General features: G+C 49.6%; 1 protein-coding gene across 10 annotated transcripts in view; it reads left to right on the top strand.

Moving 5' to 3' along the window:
- Positions 1 to 8,580: 8,580 nt before the first annotated feature.
- EPN2 (epsin 2) overlaps positions 8,581 to 21,055 on the top strand; it is an 83,377-nt gene continuing 70,902 nt past the window's right edge. For 8 of the 10 annotated variants that reach the window (XM_064582253.1, XM_064582251.1, XM_045889753.3 and 5 more), the window contains exon 1: positions 8,581 to 8,720. The gene's annotated coding sequence lies outside the window, so the exon portion shown is untranslated. The remainder of the gene's footprint in view (positions 8,721 to 21,055) is intronic. The other 2 variants (XM_064582246.1, XM_064582244.1) reach the window with 1 other exon arrangement.

Here is a 21,055-nt window from a genome sequence, read left to right as displayed (position 1 = left end):
TGGTGAAAAGGTAAAAGCTTTTCCTGGATGCCTAGGTGGCTCAGTCAGTTAAGCATCTGCCTTCGGCTCAGGTCATGAGCCTGGGGTTGAATCCGGAGTCAGGCTCCTTGCTCAGTGGGGAGCCTGCTTCTCCCTCTGCCTGCAGCTTCCTCTGCTTTGCGCTCTCTCTGACAAATAAATAAAATCTTAAAAAAAAAAAAAAAGCTAGAAGCTTTTCCTCTAAGATAAGGAGTAGGACAAGGATGTCCACCCTCACCATATTTATTCACCGTAGTATTGGAAGTCCTAGCCACGGCAATTAGGTAAGAGAAAGAGGTAAAAGGCAATGGAAAACCCTGAAGACTCCACCAAAAAAACTATTAGGACTAATAAGTGAATTCAGTAAAGTTGCAGGATACAAAATTAATATACAGAAATCTGTTGTTTTTCTTTTCTTTTCTTTTCTTTTTTTAAAGATTTTATTTATTTATTCGAGAGTGAGAAGGAGAGAGCATGAGAGGGGGAGGGTCAGAGGGAGAAGCAGACTCCCCGCCAAGCAAGGAGCCCGATGCGGGACCCGATCCCGGGACTCCAGGATCATGACCCGAGCCAAAGGCAGTCGCTTAACCAACTGAGCCGCCCAGGCACCCCTGTTGTTTTTCTATATATTAATAATGAACTGTCAGAGAAATTAAGTAAAACTTCCATTTACAATTGCATCAAAAAAGAATAAAATACCTGAGAATAAATTTGACCAAGGAGATGAAAGACCTGTATTTTGTTTGTTTGAAGATTTTATTTATTTATTTGAGAGAGAGAGTGTGTGAGAGAGCACAAGCAGGGGGAGCGGCAGAGGGAGAGGAGCCCAGCAGGGAGCCTGATGTGGGGCTCGATCCCAGGACCCTGAGATCATGACCTGAGCCGAAGGCAGATGTTTAACTGACTCAGCCACCCAGGCGCCCCAGAAAGATCTGTATTTTGAAAACTATAAGACACTGATGAAAGAAATTGAAGATGAAACAAACAAATGGAAAGATAGACTATACTCATGGATTGGAAGAACTAATATTGTTACAATGTCCATAATACCCAAAGCAATCTACAGATTCAATGCAATCCCATTCAAAATATCAATGACATTTTTTTTCCATAGAACTATAACAAAAATAAGTTACAGGAATGTAATGTGAGGCATAGGGAATAGAGTCAGTAATGTTGTAATTACTTTGTATGATTTCAGATAGTAACTAGACCTATCCTGGTGATCATTTTGTAATGTATAAAAACATTGACTCATGATCTTGTACACTTGAAATGAATATCATATTGTATATCAATTATGTTTCTATTTAAAAATATAATTTTCTCTGTGGGGTGACAAAGAGAGCTCCTGGCAGCTCCAGGCCTCCCCAGTCCTATTGTCCACAATCTCAGAAGCAGAGAGGGCCACTTGGTTGCTAATTTTAGGTAAAAATCCTGGAGAAAGCACTTATTGGCTGAGCTTGGGTCACATGCTCATCCCTGAACCAATCATTGTGGCCAGCGAGATGCAGGACTCTCACTGGCCAGCCAGGGACAGGCCTGCCCCTGGACTGATAGGGGGGGTTGCTCTCCAAAAGCTGCACCAGAAAACAGTTTTAAAATGCACTGTCTTTTATCGTTTTCTCATGCAGGGGCAGGAGTCCCACGCCACCAGAAGCCAAGTAGCCAGGCTCTAGCATCCCTAGCGTGAGCACCTAAGGGCTACTACCTTCTACGTGGGATCACAGGTGGCTACAGTTATGGGTCGGCTGACCTGTGTGCCTGCCCTCATCAGGATCAGGCTCATCACACTCCATCCACGGAAAATCCCAGCCTCCACTCACCCCTTGTGCCTCCATCTCTTCTCTGTGTCACACCCCCCCACACACCAAAATAAAAATTTAAAAAATTAAAAAAAAAAGTGTTTTGTTTGAATCTTCACCACTATAGAGGAAAAAGCCTGAAGATTAATAGTCAATAAGGAACAGAAATGTTGTGTCGTAAGATCAGAAACTATATTCAAATGGATGCTATGTTTTTATTGTTGTATATAATGCCGTAGGGAGGAAAACTGATGAAGGCCATTGAAACTTGTTTATGAGGTGTGATGAGAGCTTTGGAAAAACGGCATTGTGTAATCCCAAGCAGAATGATCAGTCTATTGATTGGTTTAGTAAATAGTGCAAGTATAAAAGCACAGAATTTTCAAAAATTTAAATGTAAAATGGAAATGAGGTTGATGACCATTATTGTCGGGAATCTGGGTACCGAGCAATGAAAACCCAAGTCAACCAGCTGAAAAAGGAAAGGGAGTTTATTAGAGTGGTGGGCATTGCTGCATACCTCCCCAGCATCTGTTCCCTTCCCATAAGTACCCCCCCCCCCGCCCCGCCCAGCTCCAGGGGTGAATTCCTCACCTCACATTCCCCAAAGCTGGCTTGGGGATGAGCAGGCAATCCAAGTTCTTCTGATTACAGCAAGCCTTGAGTATTGGTTTGCTGGTTGGGAGAAAAAGATTGTTTGCTTCTGGGTGGTGTGACTACAGATGTGAGACATGGATCGGCTACAGCCAATTTAGAGCCAGTCAAGACACCACCCAAGGAAAATAATGACATGCCTAGGGGGCATATGCCATATGTGAAAGAAATGGAGCCAGAGCCTTGATCATACTGCACCTGAAGCTCTGGCTCTGGAGATTTTAGTTAAATGAGCTAGTTGATTCCAATTATTATTTAAGCCACTTTGAGTTTGGTTTTCTATCAAAATAGCTCCAACTGATGTATTGGCTTGTGTGCTAAAAAGTCCAGGGTGAAAGCTTCAGGTATGGCTGGTTCAAGGTGCTCAAATAATGTCAGTAGAAATCTATCTTTTCTCTCATCTCTGTGTTACTTTCATTCTCAGGCCGAAATCTCCTAGTGTGGAGCTGCTCCAACCTTACACCCCACTAGCTCAGCAACCTAATGGGAAGAGAAGCTTCCTGTTTTTCAGTGGTTTCTACAAAAATTCTGGGCTTGAGTCTTATTGGCCTGTTTTGAGTCATGTGCCCATTTCTGAACCAGTCACTGTGGCCAAGGAGGGATGCTCTGATTGACTCAGCCTTTGTTATACACCCCCCCCCTGGAGCTGGATGGTAGGGCCAATCTCTCCCCTCAGCCTATTCAAATTCCTCTCAAGAGATTGGCTTTGGAATCAGGAGAGCCTTCTAGTAGTGTTGCCTTTTAGCATTGTGATCATGGACAAATTGAATCTCATCCATAAAATGGGGATAAAGATGGTCTCAAACTCAAGGTTGTTATTAAGAGGAAGTGAGATGGGGGTGCCTGGGGGGCTCAGTCGTTAAGCATCTGCCTTCGGCTCAGGTCATGATCCCAGAATCCTGGGATCAAGCCCCACGTCGGGCTCTCGGCTCCGCGGGAAGCCTACTTCTCCCTCTCCCACTCCCCCTGCTTGTGTTCCCACTCTCGCTGTGTCTCTCTCTGTCAAATAAATAAATTAATTTAAAAAAGAGGAAGTGAGATGATCCATGCAAAGCATTTGCACAGTGCTCACTGCTTTGTTGTTATTATTATTACTGTTTCCTAACTCCAGTATCTCCACTTCCAGGAAGTGTGCCCTGATTACTCCCTGCCCAGGAGCTAAAGGAAATTTTCTCCCTGTGAGTTCTCACAGCCCTTTCTCTTGTGATTTTCTCTGTGGTGTTTCAGTTTCTGCTCCTGTTCATGACTCCTCTCTGCCCTTTTAGACTTCCATCCCCTAGAGGGGCAGTAGCTTCATCTCCATATTTTAATAGGAACTACTGCTAACACCCATCTAGGGCTGGTTAAAAAACAAAATTCAACCGAGGAAATTTTGAAGATCTAATGGACTTTATTAAATGATTCATGAATTGAGCTGCACCCCATCTAGAAGGTAGAGGGATGCTCCAGGAAGGAGGGTGGGGCAAGAAAGTTACAAACAAAAGACAAGAAAGGATTTTTCCAGGGGAGACCACCTTTCCTTAGGGGGAAAGACTGGGGGGGTCTTACTATGCAGATTACCCCATCTTCCTTTGGGGGAGCAGGGTGGAGGGTCCATGTGACAGATTACCTCGTTGGTGCTTCTCAGAAAATTCCCGATGGATAGGTTCAGACTCACATTTCTGGGGTACCTGGCTGGCTCAGTCGGGGTTGTGAGTTTGAGCCCCAGGGCACAGAGATTACTTTAAATCATATATATGATTTATATATTCATGTGTATATATATATATATATATATATATATATATATATATATATACATACGAATAAGACTGACATTTCTGGAGGAGGATGACTACAATTAGGTTAGATATTAAGCCCTGGCTTGGTGACTTGGCCTCGCACAAATAAATGCCATTTGGGCCTGTGGTTTTTCTTTTTGACAGGCTTTTTACAGTGTCCAAAGCATTTCCTCCTCTGCTTTTTCATTCTGAACCAAAGTGCAATCCCATTAGGTGGGAAGGATTATTCCCACTTCACTGATCAGGAAACTGAGGCCTCGGGGGAGCAGTGACATGGCCAAGCAGTGACATGGCCAAGCTCAAGCAGCAAATCAGTGGATTAGAAGTTAGGTGTTTCTGGATTCCCAAGGCAGGGCTCTTTCTGCTGGCCAAAGGGTTTTGAATCTAGAGTTCAAACCTTCAGTGAAGATCCCTGGGACCTCCTTCTGTGCCTTTACTAGGTGCTTCTGTTACAGGATTTCTTTTCCTTTAGTGCTGGCGTTCTTGGTCATGACACTTCAAAGACTGAAGAGGTAGTCCAGATGAAAGCAAAGTTTATTGATCCATAGTTATTGAGCAAAAGTACAAATCTCCCGAAGAGGGAGGGGACCTGAGAGGATTGCCACCAAAGTTTTGGGCTTGTTGACGGCCTGTTTTAATCTGATTAACCCTCCCTGCTCCTGTCATCCAATCAGGTTTTTGTCATCTACCTATCACAGGGGAAAGGGTGGAGGGCTCCTTCCAGGGTGGTGTAAAATCCTTTTAAAGGTGGTTTCCTCTTAGGGTGGGAGGGACAGGGAAGGGCTCTTGTCCGTGCCTGCCTTTTTTCCCGACTATCCTGCATTAATTCTTTTCTTTTCTTTTCTTTTTTTTAAAGATTTATTTATTTATTTGAGAGCGAGAATGAGAGAGAGAGAGAGTACATGAGAGGGGGGAGGGTTAGAGGGAGAAGCAGGCTCCCTGCTGAGCAGGGAGCCCAATGCGGGACTTGATCCGGGGACTCCAGGATCGTGACCTGAGCCGAAGGCAGTGGCTTAACCAACTGAGCCACCCAGGCGCCCGCATTAATTATTTTCACTCAACATGCCCTCCCTCCCTAACCCAAGATATCCCTTGGCCTGCACGGCCATCTCGATGCGACCATCTCGATGCTTCCTGAAACACCGCTCTGACCAGCCCCAGTCACTGCCTCACTATGCATCTGGAACCAACCTCCAAATCCTAGTGAAAGAGGGCTTTCCATCCATTTTGACCTCAAATGTTCCAATTGATTAACTTCTTTCCAGTTTATCTCTTCCCTCTGGTAAAAGACCCTGTGGGCAAAGCATCTGGTGCTGGGAACCGAACTAACTACCAGGTTAAGCAATCAGCAACTGCCCTGACCCAGCAAGACCCCACCCGCAGGCAATCCACTCCAAGACAATGATGGACGGATCTTTACTGCCCACCTGCGGGGACCGCAGACCTTTGTCCCACATTTTCCTGCGTAAACCTGGAAGTATTTTCAGCACTTTGGAGACAGTCTTTGAGAAGCTAGTCAACCTTCTTCTTGGTTTGGCCTCACATAAATTCCTTTCTTGTTTTACCCCTCCACTTGTCTCTCTGCCTTTGGATTTTGTCTGCGCGGGTGGTCGAAACTGGTCTGTTTGGGACCCCCGGAGACAGGTGCTTGTGCATCCCTGTGCCCCGGCTACACCAGGGAGGGCAGATGGAGGTGTGTGCTCCAGCCCTGTGCTTCCACGCTCTGGACCAGAACCTGGGTTTGGATCCCAGCACGGCTGTCTGCTGCCTCCGTTTCCTCATCTGTAAAAGAGGAATAGGACTGCTGACCTTAAGGGCTCATTGTGAGGGTGAATTCAGAGAGGGACCATGAAAGGTGGTGAGATGCTTCACATCTCAAAGCAGTGCGGAAGGAGAAGGGACTTGGAGGAATGCAGGAATGCCCCCTCTGACCTTGCACTTGGGTGGTGGTCTTTCAGCCTCAGGGGGCCCTCCTCCACTCCCCAGCCTGGCTCAATCTCCTGCTCTCCAGTTTACTTCCTGGGCTGTACTTAAGCTCATTAGCTCTCTCTCTCTCTCTCTTTTTTTAAGTCTATTTATTTATTTATTTATTTATTTATTTAAGTAATCTCTACACCCAACATGGGGCTCCGACTCACAACCCCGAGACCAAGAGTTGCATTCCTCCTCTAACTGAGCCAGCCAGGCACCCCCTCATTGTCTCTTTATCTGTATCCAGGTCTCTTCCCAAAGTTTGCATTTTATCTCTGTGGCTACGCAGACTTGCTAGCTGGGTGGGGAAGGCAATGGGCTCTATACGCAGAAAAAAATTGGCCTGGATGACCAAGCCCTGGCATCTCTCCAAACCTCAAATTCTCATCTGTAAGATGTGGACGGTAAGACTGCTCACCTTGTGGGGCTGTGGTGAGGTTTAGGCCAGCCGCTGTTTGGTGTGGTAGCATCCAGCCCCATGGGGCTATTTAAGTTCATTAATTAAAGTTAAGTAAGGTCTTAAAAATTCAGCTCCTTGGGTCACGCTAGCCACATCCCAAGTGCTCACATGTGGATGGCACAGCTAGAGAATATTTCTATCACTGCAGGAAGAACTATTGGGCAGCACTACCTAGGTAAAGCACTCAAGCCTGCACCGGGGAACCCACGGTGTGTGGGCATAATTCATCTGAAGTTGCAAACTCTGAGGACAGGGGCCATGATTTCATGCAAAGTTCTCCTCTTCTAGAAGGCCCAGCAAAGAGTGAGTTGCAGTTTACAGGGAGTGTTAGACTGGTTGAGAGCCTTCTCCAGAGGAGGGGCCAGCCAAGTTCAAAAACAGGGAGCTCAGGTTCCTGCCATAAGGCTAATTCACTCTCCTGGTGGAGAAGGAACATTGAGCAGTGGGAGGGGTTGCAAACCATGGGGAGGAGTTTCTAGCATCTGGAACTACCAGCTCTGGACTTTATAGAGGAAAAATGGCCAGGTGACTTTACAAATGTGTTAGTCTCTCTCTCTCTCTCTCTCTCCCCATTCCTCTCCTCCCCTCTCTGTCCTTCCCCTCCCTCTCCTTTCTTTCCTCCCCTTCCCTCTGTTTCTCTCTCTCTTCTCCCCTTTCCTTTCGCTCTTATATTTGTCCCTGAGAAGGGAAGTCTAGATCCCAGCTTGGAAGAACAGAAGGGAGGTCTTCATCCACCAGGCTTCTTCATAGGGAGGAGGTATATAAGGCTCAGAGAAGTGCAATGACTTGTCTAAGGTCTCTTAGTAAGTGAGGGCAGAATGGGACTCATGGACACAGCTTTCCTGAAACCAGAGCTTGGCAGAGTGTTGATGTCACCTGGGCCTCCTTGGAACACAGGCAACAGGGATGGTGCTGTGTGCCAACCCAGCGAGCCCTGAACCACACCCCAGACTCTTCTGTGAGGGGTTTCTGCTGACCCGACCCTGTCCGGAGTAGGTTAGTCAGCTGTGAGGTCCCAGGAACCTCTCCAAGGTCTGCCTCTTGTCCAGCTTTGTCTTCGACTCCTTTTGAGCCTTGCACAGAGCCTGGCACATAGCAGGTGCCTCTTGGGCACTGGATGAACCAGGCGGAGGGGGCAGTTGCTGTTGCTCTTGTGAGTTTCAGGCCGTGTGAAGCGGTGAGTCTGTAAATTCCTCGTGTGGGGATGACGGTGAGCCAAGGGCTCCACATTTTTAGCGTAAGGATCCCTCTGGCAATCTAGCAAAGCCGAGGCATCCCTTCTCAGAATAATTTTTGAGTGTGTTTTATTGAAGTATTAACACACATACGGAAAAGTGCCTACATCTAAAGTGTACATCAGTGAATTTTCACAAAGTGAACACACCTGTGACAATGGCATTCAGCTCAAGAAACCGAAGGTGACCAGCGCCCCAGTAGCCCCTGGCCCCTTCCAGGCTCTACCTCCTGAGAGAAGCCCCTTTTGGAATAATGTTTTCAAGTGCATACTGCAAGGTTAAGAACGGGGTTTCAGCGCTGATGGAGGGCTCTGTGTGAGTGCCTGAGGATGGCGAGATGCGTGTGGAGTATGGGATGGGCGTTTTTTGCGGGGGTCTGAGCGAAGGCTGCCGAGTGCGTGGGTTCGGGTATGAATTTGCCAGGGTTTGCGGGTGGTTGGGGGGTCGTCGAGATGCGTGTGTGGAGTTTGGGGGGGATGCTTGAGGGATTCCGGCGTAGGTCGTGGGGCGCCGCTGGAGTGCGGGGCGCTGCGCTTGGGGTCGAGGGTATGTGGGGGGAGGTCGCGGGGGCGGGGCCTCGGCGGGTGGTGGGCGGGGTCGGCGGGCGCGCGCACGCAGCCGGCGCGCCCCCTCCCGGCCGCCATGTTGGCTGGTGTGTGGGTGTCAAACGGAGCTAGACGCGGTGGCGGCGGCGGCGACGGCGGCGGCGGCGGTTCCGCAGGCTCCGGTCGCTCCCGCCTCCCCAGCGGTCCCCGCGGCCGCAGCCGCGCACCCGGGCAGGCCCGGAGGAGCGAAGGTGAGCCGGGGCCCACGAGCATCGGGGGGCGGGAGCGGGACCCCGGGGCGCGGACCCTCCCCTCCCCGGGGCGCGGACGCCCTCACGGCGCCGCTCCCCTCCTGCCAGCCCCCCAGAGCATGCACCCCAGCTGCCCCAGCGGGCTCCCCACCTCAGGTGGGACCGCTTTCTTTCCAAGCAGGCCCCGCCCCACGGGTTGGAGCATAGCCCCCTCCCCATATGGATCCCTCTTTCCGCTGCAAGGACCCCCCCATTTCCCTATCGGGGAGCTCTTCCGTTTACATCCTCCGAGTCAGGCGCTCCTCTTACTCCCACCCCAGATCCAGGAGCCCCCTCCAGGCCCTCATCCTCTACCTTTCAGCTTGGAACAACCCCGCCCCACCTCCCGGAGCACTTTCCTCCCCTCCTCGGGCCAGGCCCCCCTTTCCTCCGGAGCCGAGCCCGATCTCCCTCCCGCCCCCGTGCACAGCCGAGCCCCTGTTTCCTCCAGGAATCGGGGGAGGGGTCCTCTCTGTCCAGGATCCCGTCCCGTGCCCCCTCTCCTTCGGGCTGGAGCGGGGCCCTTTTCCCTCCCCAGGGACCAGGTTCTCCCTCCCCACCCCCGACCCCCACAGCACAGCGGGGACGGGGGCGGCCGAGCCTGGCTCCAGATGCCTTTTGTTCCGCGTGGGATGGCAGAGACCCCGCCCGGCGGTCCCGTTCGGCTAATCCGGGTGCGTGAATGGGTGCGTGGGGGCCGGCCTCTTCAAGGAGACCCTTCCTCTCTGCCCGTGGGGCGGCTCCCCCCGATCAGAGCGCGCTGGGAGAGGCTGGCCCTTCCTAGAGGAGTCCGTGCCAACAGGTTTTTGTTTCCGACCTGAAGTTGGCCCAGTGGCTTTGCGGAGGGGATGGGGAGGGTGGGGGCAGCTTGCTCTCCCCAGAAACCCCGGCAGGGGCCTGTGAAAGTCCATTCCGCCGCCCAGGGGCACGGCCTGGGGTCCCTTCACTGTTTTGTCCTGGGGACGCATCTGAACTCTGTGCTTTTAAGAGAGGACGGGGCCTGCGCATGTTGGGGTTCATATGGGGGAAACTGAGGTTCCAGAGATGCAGTGATTTGCCCAAGGTCATGCAGTGATACTGGGTCACTGACAGAACTAGAAGCTTGGTCTCTGGGGTGCTCTCTCCGCACATTTTAGAATTTTTTTAGAGAGATCTTCAGGATAACACCCCCTCCTCCCTTTTATTTTTAACATTCACACAAGATAATGGGAAAGATGTGAAGTGTTGAGTTCTTCCTTCCTACCTCAGAAGAATGCCCTGTGAAAGAAAAGGTTGGAACAGGAGGTTAAAAGGATTGAAAAAGGTGAATTTTAATTACTCCCCCTCCTCCCAATTACGTAAGATACTGAAGATTTGGCAGAAAACATGTACATCTTGTAGCTCTAGATACCAGATGATAGGTGCTGGCAGAATCATATACTGAATCCTGCACAGCAGCGATTGAGTTTGCACTGATAATTAAGTTTTTTCATCTGTATTTAAATGAACATCAGAAGGGACTTAGAGTTTTTTTTTTTCCTGACTTGTTCCATTGATTGTATTTGAGATTGGTGATGGTGTCAGAAGCCACCAAGATCTGCTCTTTATCTGTATTTTTACTTTTATATTTTTAAAGCTTACTAGTTTCTTTAGTTTTAATACGGGCTTGGTCTTGTTACCACTGGGCTTTTCTTCTGTAAGCGTTGAAGGAGAGAGATACTGGCTTGGAAAGAGTTGGGTAAAGTGCAAATTATTGTAAGACACCATACAGGATTGTATCCCACAGGGCCCTGGACCAGGAGCAAGTTTGGATGGTCCTGTGGGATGTCCTGAGCTCTCCCGGTTTACACAAGCTTTCTACCTCCTTGAACCTTGAGTTTGACAGATGGGAAGTTCGGTGGAGAACTCTATCGCAGCAAGGTGTGTTATGTCAAACACATCATCCCACGGCATTCGTCCGTTGTCAACCTGCAGTAGGCCTCGAAGCCAGTCTCCTCATCTCTGTGAGACTCAGTTTCTCAAATGAGGTAGCACGTGTAAGAGTATTTTCCAATCCAACAAACCCATTCGAATCCCAGCGCCATCACTTACTAGCTGTGTGACCTTGAGCACATGGCTTAAGCCTCTGGGTCTCAGTTTCCTCAACTGCAGAAGGGGGAAATGTAACTTGCAAGTGATGATACCTATGTATGCAGCCTTGAAAATGACCCATCCCTTGTAAAAAAAAGCCCTTGTAGAAATATAATTGATGCCTGTTAGTGTAGCTGTCTTCCATGGTAACGTGCGGATTTCCTAAGAGTTGGGATTCTTTTTTTTTTTTTTTTTTAAAGATTTTATTTATTTATTTGACAGAGAGAGAGACAGCGAGAGAGGGAACACAAGCAAGGGGAGTGGGAGAGGGAGAAGCAGGCCTCCCGCCAAGCAGGGAGCCCGATGCAGGGCTCGATCCCAGGACCCTGGGATCATGACCTGAGCCGAAGGCAGACGCTTAACGACTGAGCCACCCAGGCGACCCAAGAGTTGGGATTCTGATAAGAGTCCTACAAAAGTAGTTTTAGTTTAAAAGGGTTTTTAGGACTTGTTTTAATGGCTTGGCTCTTCCAGAACTTAAAGAGTAAGCTTTTTTTTTTTTTTTCTTAAAAGATTTCATTCGGAAGAGGGTAACTTCCAGTTCTTTGTGGACTAAAGTGCCAAGAAATTTTCATGCATGGAATTGTCCCTTTCATACTCTTGGGAAGCGCATTAAAGTTTTTAAGGCTTTTTGGCAGTTGTTCCTTCCGTCCCCCGGAACCTTCCTGTCGGATTGATGGGGCATGGATGACGGTGGTGGTTGTCATTTCGTGGCATGAGTACCTGGTGACTGTGAGTCTTGCCGAAATGAAAGGGCTTGCATTTGGGGAACTTGAGGTTGGTGGGAATATGAGGAATTTTCTAGTTCAAACTCTGTCCCCCATTTGTCTGCTGAACTTGCTATTCATGTGTCCAGTTTAAACGAATGTCTTCTGTCAAGCCTTTGCCAGCCAGCTCCACCAGTGTTTGGGTCCCTCAGACTCTTCTCTCCAGATCTCTGTATCTGGGGCATCTGAGACATCTTCGAGGCCACCTCAGTCTCTGACACATGGGAGATGCTCAGTAAAATTCTGGGATGTGAGTGAGTAGTCCTGGGGGCCGAGGAACAAACTTTTATTGATCCCCTACCACAGGCTCTACTGTTCTGTCTTCGCTCTTGCAAAAACCACTACTGTTAGCCCGACAGTCATACGTCATATGGGTATGTCATGTTATGTGACACACGGGTATCATCAGCCACAGGCATATGAGCCCCCTTCTGCAGTTGAGGAAACTGAGACCCAGAGGCTTAAGCCATGTGCTCAAGGTCACACAGCTAGTAAGTGATGGCGCTGGGATTCGAATGGGTTTGTTGGATTGGAAAATACTCTTACACGTGCTACCTCATTTGAGAAACTGAGTCTCACAGAGGTGAGGAGACTGGCTTCGAGGCCTACTGCAGGTTGACAACGGACTAATGCCGTGGGATGATGTAACTAAGATTGTCGAGGGTGGGAGCGAGCACATTTTGTTTTTGTCAGCTGCATTGTGAAATGACTGTTTATGTCCATCTTGTTGAGTTGTTGAAAATTGACAAACTTTCTGATAACTTTGTCAATGGAATTTTCTTTGGTTTGATTTAGCTTGTTCGGGGTGTCTAAAAATAGAAACTTAGAAAAACAGATAGAGTGAAATAAGTGTTGGGGCCCTTAAGTGAGTGTATTCAGTGTAACCCATCTGTGGACTTTTTGACTAGATCTGTTTTCCTGTCATGTGGTTAAGTTTTTTATGTCTTGAAATGCAAAGTTGTGTCAGCAGACTTTATTATTATTCTTTTAAATATAATTTCATTTTGTCTTCACATCAACGTATAACATAGGAAAACAAAAACGGGCTGTCTGTTCAAAGTGTCCTCTTCTTGATCTCAGCTCAGGTCTTTAGTGTCCTATTTTGTTTTAGTAAAGATTTTATTTATTTGTCAGAGAGAATGAGAGAGCACAAGCAGGGGGAACAGCAGAGGGAGAGGGAGAAGCAGGCTCCCCACCAAGCAGGGAGCCCGATGGAGGGCTTGATCCCGGGACCCTAGGATCATGACCTGAGCGGAAGGCAGATGCTTAACCATCTGAGCCACCCAGGTGCCCCCTTTTGTGTCCTATTCTTGATCTCAGCTCAGGTCTTGATCTCAACCCCATGTTGGGCTCCACACTGGGCGTGAAGCCTACTTAAAAAAAAACAAAACAAGAAACAGCCAACCGTACAAGATGGGATTACCCCACCCATCTGCCAGTGGAAAAACAGAGGCAGGCCCAGAGAGGGAAAGTAACCTGTGAGGAACTAGCACAGCCAGAAGTCAAGCCAAGGTCTGTATAATTCCCAAACCTGGCTTCCTACCCCACCAGCTCCTGTATAAAGCCCCTCAGTGTTAGGTGTACTCATTTAAATTATAGGATAAACTTGCAATCTTGAAAATCACCACCAAGTCTATGTAGAAGGCTGGGAATGGTGAATGAGATTTCTTTTTTCTAACCTGGGATCTGTGAAAGCACTGTGGGTTGAATGTCAGGAGTTTAATGAACCACTTGAACTGATAGACGCCAGATTCAGGGTTAGATTAAAAAAAAAAAAAAAAAAAGGCCTGCCTCCTTTGAACCAGACCCGCAACATTGTTAAAATGCTCCGTGTACATGCGTTGGATTCTTTCTGGTGACTCATTCCCAGCATCCCCACGTACTTGGAACCTTTGTGCCTGGGCACCGAAAAGCCTTCCTCTCGGTCAAGGCTGCACTCTCAAGCGCTCTGGAGACAGAATAGGTAACTTCCTTCTCTTTCTATTCAAAGGAGTGCTAGGCAGCGGGTGCACAGAGGGCTGTAAATGAAGGGACTCCCCCACCCCCCCTTCTCTACATGGCAACCCCGCTGATAAATGGAACAGGGAAAAGCAGGCTCGTCCTGAGGGATGGCCGACCGTCTAGGGCTGATGCATGATGTGGATTTAAAAGCATCCATAATTAATCACTTCTGAGAGCAGGCTTCATCCTTCCTCTCACTCCCACCCTTCTGAAGCTAATGTCATCGTCACATCCCGGTGGCTCAGTAACTGAGGGCACCAAATGGTACAGACAATTTGGCTACAAAGGCCATGTGAGAAATAGCTTTGGAATCAGACGTGGGTACAGATTGGTGTCCTGGCTGGGTGGCTTTGAGCACTCTAATCACTGAGCTACGTTTTCCTCATCTCTGAAGTGGGGCTAATAATAACCATCTTGCAGAAGAGACGGGTGTTTCTCAGACTCCAAACGTGCGTTGGAATCACCCAGAAGTCCTGTCAGACACATTGCCGGGCTCTACCCCCAGGAAGCCTGATTCAGTAGGTCTGGGGTGAAGCCTGAGAATGTGCGTTTTCAGCCAGTTTCCAGGTGCTACTGCTGTTCCTGGCCCAGGAACCAGATCTGGGGACCCTGGCGCAGAGGACCGAATACGAAGGGGTGCCTGACTGTGCCGGGACACTCAAACACAGCAGTGCTTTTCTGCCTCTGAAATGTACCCGGATTGCTCAGAAGATGATGGCATGACCCTTGGGAAGGGAGTTTCGTTTGTCAAAGAGATGTTTTCACTTTTGTTCTTACGTGATCGGAACTGCGACTGTGGTCCCAGGCATCATCACAGTGCGAGTTAGTCGGGGTGTGTTCCTTCACGAAGGGGCTGTGAGACGTCAGTGCCCTTCGGAGAGGCAGTAAGTCCAGGATTCTGTTAGAAAAGCTGGTTCATCGTTCCTGCACATCAACAAGATGTTCACTGTCAAGGCTTTTTAGAAATGCAGCTGAGAAAGTCAGGGCACCAGGCAGACTCCCACGGGGCCATTAGGGATGGCCACTGGTGTTAATGGAAGTCACTCCTCCTCCCTCCAACGGTTCAGATTGATTTAATATTCTTTGGTGTTTAGAGTTTGGGGGAGAAAATTGTTTTCCACCAATAGTAATTATCAGCTTGTCCATCAAAACCAAACCTGTGTGTGTGTGTGTGTGTGTGTGTGAGAGAGAGAGAGAGAGAGAGAGAGAGAGAGCGAGCGCTCTCAAGCGCACGCCCTGACAGTTTTTGAATGTCTTCTGTGTGCCAGGCCCTATGCTACTCCTTTTAGGCACAATATTTAATTTAATTTTCATTATGATCCTTCAAGGGCACTATTTCGCTTTTTGAATATGCAAAAACTAAGGCTCAGAGGGATTCCGCCACCTGCCTCAGGCCACACCGCCAGTAAGTTACCCCAGCTGGTATTTGCTGTCACTGTGTCAGATTCAAAACCACATTATTTCCACTACCTCACCCTGCAGGCCTGCCGGGTGCTCCCATTGCCTTGCTGTACCCTCAGAGCAACCCTGGGGGGTACGCATTTCACACACACATGAGCAGACTGAGGCTCAGAGGGGTCAGGCTTGTTCCCGCGCCCCCAGCCAGTCCCATACCTGTCCGGTTTTGGAGCTTCATGAAGCCATTTCTGTGACGACCCCTCCCCTCCCTGTCTGGGGCCACGGAAGTCAATTCAAAGACCTCGATCTGCCTGGTAGCGTACAGCGGGGACCTGGGAGGACCCCAGCTGGCTTGGCTGGGAGGAAGTCTGTGTGGGCTGGTAAGGGTTTCTGTGTTTGCAAAACTGTGTTACAATAATTGGCCAAATTGCTCCGAGGAAAGGGCTCATTTCTTTTTTACTCTGTAATCCTGAAGCTCTGCACACTGGCTCTGTAAACATGACGCATGGGAATTAAGGACTAAAAAAAATCTCCTGGTTAATGCTGTTTGGTAAAACGTGATCAGGTTCCTACAGAAGAACGCGATAGTCTTAAAAAGTTCTATAAATAAAAATATAAAGTGTCTCCTCCTTCAGCAGGCAATTAACATATGACTTACAGCAACTGGGTGCTTTTTCTGGTCTTAACAGTGTATGTGGAGGTTGGGGTGTGATCACTTTCCCAAGGTTTGAAAATGGCCTGCAGCTCCCCAGCCAAGGAATGGTAAACAGCTACGTGTGGGTACCTGCCCTGCGCTCTGTGGAGGCCCTGGAGGTTTGGACTGAAATTTGTTGTTTGGTAAGCTCTTTAAGGCTGAGGTGAATAAATCGTGAGAGCTAGAGGTTGGCTGTTCAGAGTCTGCCCTCTTTCCCCTACCTCCCTCCCCCCGAAAGCCTTGGCAGTGGAGGAACGGTGACAGCCTGAAAAGTCACATTTTTACTTGCAAGCAAGCTCTCCATGAGCGCCTGTTTGGTATCCATTGCTGTCCTGGGGTATAATGATTGTACTTTGGGTCCAAAAATTTGGGAAACACATGACAAGGGGAAGAATTTTGATACCACTTTATGAGAAGCAGTCCAGTTGATGTAGACGGATGGGCATCAAATCAAGGACCGTTTCATGACATTAGAGCAGAATATTTGAGGTCAGTGTCGGCCTGGAAAATACGCAGCATGTGATCTCTAGTCAAAATGATGGGTGTCAATGAAATGCCATGTTTCCTGCCACCGATTGAGAAGACAAAGTTAACATTTGTGAGACAATTAGAAGCTGGTGGTTTGCTGAGCTGTGATTTTGATTCTTTGTCAGGGCATCGAGAATGGAGAAAAATCTGGAAGGGTCAGGGAAGACGTCAGGGAGAAAGGCAGGATTTGAGGTGGCCCTCAAAGGACAGGGAACAGGGTCCAGGTACAGAAGACAGATGGAAGGCATTTCAGGTGGAGGGAACAGCAGGGGGCAAAGCTTGGGGTGGGCTGGGGCACCCCACATCCCCACATTCACAGAAGCAGCTCTGCAGAGTGGATGCCCGCTGGGAACAGTGAGGACTAAGGTGGCCGGGTGGCTGTTGGCTCTGACGAGGCAGCGGCCCTGGGATTTGGTGGTGGTGGCGGTAGGGAGCTCAAGTGTGTGGGGAGGGGCCCTGTGGCAGGGCCTGACCGGGCAGGTTGGTGAGACTGGGTAGGTCACAGTTCCAGAGATAGCACAAGGTACGCGTCAGCGTGGAGGGAGGTCCTGGAGCCCGGGTCTGTTCGGGGAGAGGCAGGGGCCCTGGAGGCCTTGGTGCTGGCTGGGAAGTGTGGATGGGACAGCCTGCGAGCCTGCACTTTTTATCCTTGGCTGCACCTGCAGATCACATGGCCTGGAAAGCTTTTTAAAAATGCTTGTGAGGGGGCCCCACCCCAGACCATGGAGGGAGAGCCAGTAGCTTTTTTAGAAGTGCCCCAGATGATTTTCATGGTTTGTGTGGGCTGACGAGATGAACTGTATGCTCAGGGGAGCCTCAGGGAGCGTCAGGGATTAGAAGGTGGGAGAAAATTGGAGGCAGAAGAGAGCCAGAAGCCTGTGCGGTGGTGAGATATGGGGTGCTGGGCCCTGAGCTCCTGTGGAGTAGCTGAGGACTGGCTCGGGAAAGAGGGAGGGGGCGGCAGAGAAGGTGGAATCGCGCCAGGGAGAGATGACTGCACCCCCCACCCCCCAGGCTGCTGAAGTTTGCCTTTGAGCTCCTTGGCCAAAGGGGGCTGGTGTAGCCAAGAGTGTAAACCCTGTGAGGGCAGGAGAAAAGACGGTTCCCCACTCATTTGCTGATCCTCCTTCCGCAGCCGGGCCTATGGAGCAGGCACAGCGGGTTCTTACCTGGTCCTTCAAGCCTGCGTGCGAGGCAGATTCCTTCCTCCGCCTCTAATTGTAATGACTGCAGCAAACACTACTTGTAAACCTTAAAGCTACATTTCTTCAAAGTAATTCTATTAAAGACAGTTGGGATTTAGGGTACCTGAGTCACTTGATTAGTCGAAGAGCAGAAGGGAGGTTTTACCGGTGCATTTAATGCATATCACCGTATCATAATTTATGATATTGTCAGAAAAAAATTAGAGTCCAGTTCATTCCATCTGCAGTGTTTATTGAGCACATACGTAGTGTGCCCTGTAGGTTGGGAATGCATGGATGACAAGATACAAGTTTCTGCCCTCAAGTAAGCTCATGATCTGCAGAGAGTGGCTTCTGATGGAGGGAAAAGTAATGGCAGCCTGGGGAGGGAGAAGTTGAAAAAGTGGTATCAGATACCGAGAGTTGATCTGGGTGTCAGAGAAGGCTTCAGAGGAGATGATGGGTAGGTAGAGTCTTGAAGGGCAAGTGGGAGCTCTGGGGGACACCAATGAGAGGCCTTGGGGCCAGAGAACAGCACTGTGCCAAGGCCCGAAGGGGCAGGGGCAGGCTCGGGCTCGGGCTGAGCTGGGTGGGTGTAGAGGAGGGAGGGCTGGATATGCGGCAGAACCGGCCAAGTGCTTAGCGCGCTGTGAGTTGGGATGTGGCTTTCACACAACCTTTCGATGGTTGAGTGGGCAGTGCTCTGGGTCCTCCACTTTGCCTCTGATCAGAGCAGCTCTGCTCCGCTCTGAACGTGGGAAACTGAAAAGAGCTCCTTTGAAAAGTGTTCCTCTGCTGTTTAAAAAAAAACCCCAAAGTGATCTCATTGCTGTCGGTGCTGGGGAGTCACTGAGCAAGAGAGTGCCCTGTGGGTGGCTGGCAGGGAGGGCCTGGAGGCTTCCCCAGGGAGCTGAACAGCCTTCACTTCTCTGTGTGTGCAGAAGGCAGAGTAGAGAAGGGTTCTAACCACTTTCACCCTCTACTGTAGGCCAGTTTCTCAGGTCCTGGGGTGAGGTCTGGCCCCATCTGCGTCTGTCTACGTCTGTGGTGCTGTGGCTAACAGGTCCGTTGGGAATGGAGCTCCTTACACTTACCCTCAAGCAGCTTTTATTTTTTTATTTTTTTGGTGAGTAAGCTTTACGCCCAAATGGGGCTTGAACTCATGATCCCGAGAGCAAGAGTTGCGTGCTCTGCCCACCGAGCCAGCTAGGTGCCCCAAGCAGCTCTATTTCTCCAGAAACCCCTGGAGAATTTTATGAGTGGGTTGTGAAGGTAAGGGACCCAGCAGCTAACCCTGGGATGCGTGTCAGAGAGTGCCTGGGCCAGGCTCGGTGCTGAGTACCCAGGAGATGCCCAGCCCTCAACTCGCCTTGGAGTAGACCAGACAAAAGTGGTGCACGGGCCCCATTTAGCCCACAGATGTGTTTTGTTTGGGCTCTACTGTCCTTTGTCCTTTTTTTTTTTAAGATTTTTTTTTTTTTTTAATTTATTTGACAGACACAGAGAGAGAGGGAACACAAGTAGGAGGAGTGGGAGAGGGAGAAGCAGGCTTCCCGCGGAGCAGGGAGCCCGATGGCGGGGCTGGATCCCAGGACCCTGGGATCATGACCTGAGTCGAAGGCAGACGCTTAACGGCTGAGCCACACAGGCGCCCCTCCTTTTTTCTTAAAAATTAAAGTTGGTTGCTGTATTAATTTCCTATGGCTGCTGTAAGAAATGATCACAAATGCAGGGGCCTCAACAGTCGTCCAGGTTAGACTTCCAACACCGGTCTCAGGGGGCTACAGTCATGGTGTAGCCAGGACTGTGTTCCTTCTCGGAGGCCTCAGGAGAAGATCTGTTTCCTTGGCTTTTCCAGCTTGTAGAGGCTGTCCGTGTTCCTTGATCCATGGCCCCTTTTGTCTTCAAAGCCAGCAGTAGCTAGTCCTGTCCTCAGGCCGCATCGCTCTGACACTGATTCCTTGGCCTCCCACTTCCACTTTTAAGGATCCTTGCTGGTACATTGGGCCCACTGGATAATCCAGGCTCCTGTCCCTATTTTGAGGTCAGCTGATTAGAAACCTTAATCCCATCTGCTACCTTCATTCCCCTTTGCCTTATAACTGGGATTAGGATGTGGACATCTTTGGGAGGCCATAATTCTGTCTACCAGAGTCGCCAACCTGAAAATCAGGAGATCTTACAGAGCAATGCGGACTTGGAGCTTCATTGACAAATCGGAACGCTTGGCAGCTGGGGGCCTGCACTGTTGCCTGGCAACAGTGGGTCAGCGCCAATGTCGGCGCCGTCTCTGGAAGGGGTTTCGGGCGCCAGTTCTCCGCAGCCCCCACCCCTCCCATGATGCCTCCTCGTTTCCCTTCGTTGCCTGGGCCCTGCTCTGGAGCCCAGGGCCTCACATAGCATTAGTCACGGCAGTGCCTCGGGTGCAGGGTCTTGGAGCTTGCCAGCCTCCTCTTTGCCCTCCCTTGCCCGAGCTTTAGATGCTCGTCTCACGCCCTCCTGTGCCTGGCACATACCCACACCTCCTCTCCATGCCCCCTTCTCTCTGACTCCGGGCTTCACATTCCAGAGCATCTCTGATGCTATTTTAGGTGGTAGTGTTTGTACCATTACTCCTTGTCTCTCGTCTTCTCCTAGTACATTCTGGTGCCTTCCATTTGATGTCTTACATTGGCATTTGTGAGAAGCAAGTCTTTATGATGCACCTTTAGAGCGGTATCCATCAAAAGTCGGGATCACACAACAGGCATTTAGTTGAACACCTACTACAGGCCATGCACTTTCCTAGCTACTGGGAATACAACAGGGAGGGATACCTGCCTTACCTCCCACCCCTCATCTAGTTCTGGAAGAGGGAGGAGGAGGTGAAGCACGTGGATAGGCAATTGCAATTTTAACCTATTGCATCTAGCGAGAGCCTGGCAGCATTCTCCCTTCCTTGGATCTGGGAGGCGGGCTCTGTCTGCAGTGGCGGGGGTCCCATAGCTCTGTTAAAGGCATGTCAGTGAACAATTTCCTGGTTTCCTGCCCCTAGCTGATAGCTGAATTCTGGGCTGGCATGTTGGAGGCCTAGATAATGTATTGGTTTGCAGTGTGAAGGACTAGGTCAGATGACTCCATGTGTTGCTGCCTGGCAGTGTGACCTGGGGCTCTGGTTCTTTTCTGAGCCCTTTGTGTGGCCTCTTGTGGACAGGCCTGCCCCTGTGACCCTAAACTGTGGGGCGCAGGTGGAGAGCACCAGGTGGAGCCACCAGAATTTGACAGCCTAAGGGCATCTAGTCTTTACCTCTGCAGAGCATTATCCAGTATATTAAAGATTCGGGAATTGCTTGAAAACAAAGCAAGACTTTTCATTATGGAGAATTTCAATTATATAAATACAGTTCAGCGAGCTCCCATCTAGGATCCTTCCCCCTCCCTGCTCTTCGATTACTTTCAAAGCAAATCGCAGACTTCGTGGGTAAGTGCCCTCGGTACGCATCACTGGCAGAGGCAGATATGGACTCTTCAGAAACTTGTTTTTAAGAGAAGACTGGCCACCAGCCATCCTGATTTTGATTTTTTTTTTTTTTAAGATTTTATTTATTTGACAGAGAGAAACAGCGAGAGAGGGAA

The sequence above is a fragment of the Mirounga angustirostris genome, unplaced genomic scaffold, assembly GCF_029215605.1.
Source record: "Mirounga angustirostris isolate CCGP_5_RB_7025 unplaced genomic scaffold, mMirAng1.0.hap1 SCAF_17, whole genome shotgun sequence".
In the NCBI taxonomy this organism is placed as follows: Eukaryota; Metazoa; Chordata; class Mammalia; order Carnivora; family Phocidae; genus Mirounga; species Mirounga angustirostris.
This window is presented reverse-complemented; position numbering and strand designations above follow the sequence as displayed.